Genomic DNA, 5,255 nt, shown 5'->3' with positions numbered 1-5,255 from the left:
CTTGGATCCTTTTTACCCTTGTCTTTTGGTTTTAAGGGCTATTGGCTTTTTCTGCTTGCTTTTTCTTTTTCTTTCTATTTTTTTTCGCCAGTTCTTTTTTTTCGCAAGCCTTTGCTTTTTCACTGCTTTTTCTTGCTTCAAGAATCAATTTTATGATTTTTCAGATCATCAATAACATTTCTCTTTGTTCATCATTCTTTCAAGAGCCAACAGTTTTAACAACAAGATCAAAATTATGCACTGTTCAAGCATTCATTCGGAAAACAAAAAGTATTGTCACCACATCAATATAATTAAACTAAATTCAAGGATAAATTCGAAATTCATGTACTTCTTGTTCTTTTGAATTAAAAATATTTTTCATTTAAGAAAGGTGAAGGATTAATGAAATTATTCATAACTTTAAGACATAGTTACTAAACACTAATGATCATGAAGTAGAGACACAAAACATAAATGAACACAACATAAAAATCGAAAAGCAGAAAGAAATAAAAACAAGGAATGAATCCACCTTAGTGGCGTCTTCTTCTTGAAGGACCAACAATGTCCTTAAGCTCTTCTATGTCCCTTCCTTGCCTTTGTTGCTCCTCCCTCATTGCTCTTTGATTTTCTCTTATTTCATGGAGAATGATGGAGTGCTCATGATGTTCCACCCTTAATTATTCCACATTGTAGCTCAAATCTTCTAAGGAAGTGTTGAGTTGTTCCCAATAGTTGTTGGGAGAAAAGTGCATCCCTTGAGGCATCTCAGGGATTTCCTGATGATGAGCTTCCTCATGCATCTCTTGAGATCCGTGGAGGGTCTCTCTTGCTTGCTCCATCCTCTTCTTGGTGATGGGCTTATCCTCTTCAATGGGGATGTCTCCTTCTATGATAACTCCAGCTGAGTAACATAGATGGCAAATAAGGTGAGGAAAAGCTAGCCTTGCCATGGTAGAGGGCTTTTCGGCTATTTTGTAGATTTCATTGGAGATGACTTCATGAACTTCTGCTTCCTCTCCAATCATGATGCTATGAATCATGATGGCCCGATCCACAGTAACTTCAGATCGGTTGCTAGTGGGAATGATGGAGCGTTGAATGAACTCCAACCATCCTCTAGCCACAGGCTTGAGGTCCAGTCTTCTTAGTTGAAATGGCTTGCCTTTGGAGTCTCTTTTCCATTGAGCTTCTTCCATACATATGTCCATTGGGACTTGGTCCAACCTTTGATTAAAGTTGACCCTTCTAGTGTAGGGGCATTCATCTCCTTGCATCATGGGCAAGTGGAATGCCAACCTCACATTTTTCGTACTAAAATCTAAGTATTTCCCCCGAACCATTGTGAGATAATTCTTTGGACTCGGATTCATACTTTGATCATGGTTCCTAGTGATCCATGTATTGGCATAGAACTCTTGAACCATTAAGATTCCAACTTGTTGCATGGGGTTGGTTAGGACTTCCCAACCCCTTCTTCGGATTTCATGTCGGATTTTCGGATACTCATTTTTCTTGAGCTTGAAAGGGACCTCAGGGATCACCTTCTTCTTTGCCACAACATCATAGAAGTGGTCTTGATGGCTTTTGGAGATGAATCTTTCCATCTCCCATAACTCGGAGGTGGAAGCTTTTGTCTTCCCTTTTCCTTTTCTAGAGGATTCTCCGGCCTTAGGTGCCATTGATGGTAATGGAAAAAACAAAAAGCTTATGCTTTTACCACACCAAACTTAAAATATTGCTCACCCTCGAGCAAGAGAAGAAATAAGAAGAAGAAGAAGAAGAAAATATGGAGGAGAAGGGGAGATGGATTCGGCCAAGGTATAGAAGAGGGGGTTTTGTTGTGTGGAAATGAAGTAGAATGGAAGGGTATATATAGGGAGGGGAGAGGGTGTAGTTTCGGTCATTTAGGGTGGGTTTGGGTGGGAAAGTGTTTTTGAATTTCGAAGGTAGGTGGGGTTTATGGGGAAGAGTGGATGGATGTGAGTGGTGAAGGGGGTAATTGGGAAGAGAGATTGAAGTTGTTGGGAAGTGTGTTTTGGGGAAGAGTGTTATAGGATTAGGAGGTAAGGTGGGAATATGTTAGGTGGGGATCCTGTGGGGTCCACAGATCCTGAGGTGTCAAGAATTTACATCCCTGCACCAATTAGGCATGTAGAATGCCTTTGCACACCATTCTGGCGTTTAAACGCTGAGATGATGCACACTCTGGGCGTTCAACGCCCATGTGTAGCATGTTTCTGGCGTTGAACGCCAGTTCCATGCTTGTTACTGGCGTTCAGCGCCAGCTTTCCTCAAGGCACATTCCTGGCATTCAAACGCCAGAATGTTGCTTGTTTCTGGCGTTCAGTGCCAGATTCATGCTCTGTTCTGGCGTTGAACGCCAGCCAGATGCTCCTTACTGGCGTTGAACGCCAGTATGTCCTCCCTCCAGGGTGTGATTTTTCTTCTGCTGTTTTTGATTCTGTTTTTAATTTTTATATTTTTTTCGTGACTCCACATGATCATGTACCTAATAAAACACAAAATAACAATAAAATAAAATAAAAATTAGATATATAAAAATTTGGTTGCCTCCCAACAAGCGCTTCTTTAATGTCAATAGCTTGACAGTGGGCTCTCATGGAGCCACAAAGGTGATCAGGTCAATGTTGTAAAACTCCTAACACCAAACTTAGAGTTTGGATATGGGGTCTTAACACCAAACTTAGAGTTTGGTTGTGGCCTCCCAACACCAAACTTAGAGTTTGACTGTGGGGGCTCTTCTTGACTCTGAACTGAGAAAAGCTCTTCATGCTTACTCTCTTTTGTCACAGAGGGATGGCCATGTGCCTTAAACACAAGGTAGTCCCCATTCAATTGAAGGACTAATTCACCTCTGTTGACATCTATCACAGCTCTTGCTGTGGCTAGGAAAGGTCTTCCAAGGATGATACACTCATCCTCTTCCTTCCTAGTGTCTAAGATTATGAAATCAGCAGGGATGTAAAGGCCTTCAACCTTTACTAACACGTCCTCTACTACTCCATAAGCTTGTCTTAATGACTTGTCTGCCAATTGTAATGAGAACAAGGCAGGTTGTACCTCAATGATCCCCAGCTTCTCCATTACAGAGAGTGGCATAAGATTTATCCCTGACCCCAGATCACATAGAACTTTTTCAAAGGTCATGGTGCCTATGGTACAAGGTATTAAGAACTTGCCAGAATCTTGTCTCCTTTGAGGTAAAATTTGCTGAATCCAGGTATCTAGTTCATTAATGAGCAAGGGAGGTTCACTTTCCCAAGTCTCATTACCAAACAACTTGGTATTCAGCTTCATGATAGCTCCTAAATATTGAGCAACTTGCTCTCCAGTCACATCTTCATCCTCATCAGAGGAAGGATAGTCTTCAGAGCTCATGAATGGCAGAAGGAGATTTAATGGAATCTCTATGGTCTCTATATGAGCCTCAGATTCCTTTGGATCCTTAATAGGAAATTCCTTTTTGCTTGAGAGACGTCCCAAGAGGTCTTCCTCACTAGGGTTTTTGTCCTTCTCCTCCCTTGTGCGTTCGGCCATATTGATTACATCAATGGCTTTGCACTCTCCTTTTGGATTCTCTTCTGTATTGCTTGGGAGAATACTGGGAGGAGTTTCAATGACTTTCTTACTCAGCTGGCCCACTTGTGCCTCCAGATTTCTGATGGAGGATCTTGTTTCACTCATGAAACTGAAAGTGGCTTTTGACAGATCAGAGACTATATTGGCTAAATTAGAAGTGCTTTGTTCAGAATTCTCTGTCTGTTGCTGAGAAGATGATGGAAAAGGCTTGCTATTACTCAGCCTATTGCGTCCACCATTGTTAAAGCCTTGTTGAGGCTTTTGTTGATCCTTCCATGAGAAATTTGGATAATTTCTCCATGATGAATTATAGGTGTTTCCATAAGGTTCACCCATGTAATTTACCTTTGCTATTGCAGGGTTCTCAGGATCATAAGCTTCTTCAGAAGCTGCCTCTTTAGTACTGTTGGATGCATTTTGCCATCCATTCAGACTTTGAGAAATCATGTTAACTTGCTGAGTCAACACTTTGTTCTGAGCCAATATGGCATTCAGAGCATCAATTTTAAGAACTCCCTTCCTCTGAAGTGTCCCATTATTCACGAAATTCCTCTCAGAAGTGTACATGAATTGGTTATTTGCAACCATGTCAATGAGTTCTTGAGCTTCTACAGGTGTTTTCTTTAGGTGAATGGATCCACCTGTAGAATGGTCCAATGACATTTTCGAAAACTCAGATAGACCATAATAGAATATATCTAATATGGTCCATTCTGAAAACATGTCAGATGGACACCTTTTGGTCAACTGCTTGTATCTTTCCCAAGCTTCATAGAGGGATTCACCATCTTTTTGTTTGAAGGTCTGAACATCCACTCTAAGCTTGCTCAGGTTTTGAGGAGGAAAGAATTTATCCAAGAAGGCCGTGACCAGCTTATCCTAGGAGTCCAGGCTATCCTTAGGTTGTGAATCCAACCATATTCTAGCTTTGTCTCTTACAGCAAAAGGGAAAAGCATGAGCCTGTAGACTTCAGGATCTACTCCATTCGTCTTTACAGTCTCACAAATCTGCAAGAACTCAGTTAAAAACTGGCAAGGATCTTCAAATGGAAGTCCATAAAACTTGCAGTTCTATTGCATTAAAGCAACTAGTTGAGGCTTAAGCTCAAAATTGTTGGCTCTAATGGCAGGAATGGAGATGCTTCTTCCATCAAATTTGGACGCTGGTTTTGTGAAGTCACTGACAAACCCCATTTTGACGGTTTATCTTGTATTGATTTTAGGGGATTTTATAACCTTTTACCCTCATTTATGCATTGAAATAGCATAGTTTTGTATATTCTCCTTTAATTGTGCTTAAGAGTGAAAACATGCTTTTTAGGTCTTAAAATAGCTAAATGTAATTTACCTTGATTCCATTAGATGCCTTGATATGTTTGTTAAGTGATTTCAGATTTAGGAGGCAAAGATTGGATCAAGGGAATGAAGAAAAAGCATGTAAAGTTGGAGAACTCTTGAAGAAATGATGGAACCAAAAAGCTGTCAAGCCTGACCTCTTCGCACTTAATTGACCATAACTTGAGCTACAGAGGTCCAAATGATGCGGTTTCAGTTGGGTTGGAAAGCTAACATCCGGGGCTTCGAAATGATATAAATTTTGCCATATGTTGCTTCGTGTTCAGGGGCGCGCACGCGCACTTTGCGCGCGCACACTGATTCTGTCCGTGGCC

General features: G+C 40.9%; 1 non-coding gene across 1 annotated transcript; it reads left to right on the top strand.

Moving 5' to 3' along the window:
• Nucleotides 1-4,306: 4,306 nt before the first annotated feature.
• LOC130977628 (small nucleolar RNA R71) lies at nucleotides 4,307-4,410 on the top strand. The gene has a single exon (XR_009085314.1). It is a non-coding gene; the product is annotated as a small nucleolar RNA R71 (small nucleolar RNA).
• Nucleotides 4,411-5,255: the final 845 nt, after the last annotated feature.

The sequence above is a fragment of the Arachis stenosperma genome, chromosome 4 (assembly GCF_014773155.1).
Source record: "Arachis stenosperma cultivar V10309 chromosome 4, arast.V10309.gnm1.PFL2, whole genome shotgun sequence".
In the NCBI taxonomy this organism is placed as follows: domain Eukaryota; kingdom Viridiplantae; phylum Streptophyta; class Magnoliopsida; order Fabales; family Fabaceae; genus Arachis; species Arachis stenosperma.
The sequence above is the reverse complement of the archived record's forward strand: the minus strand, read 5'-3'. Positions and strand labels throughout refer to the sequence as shown.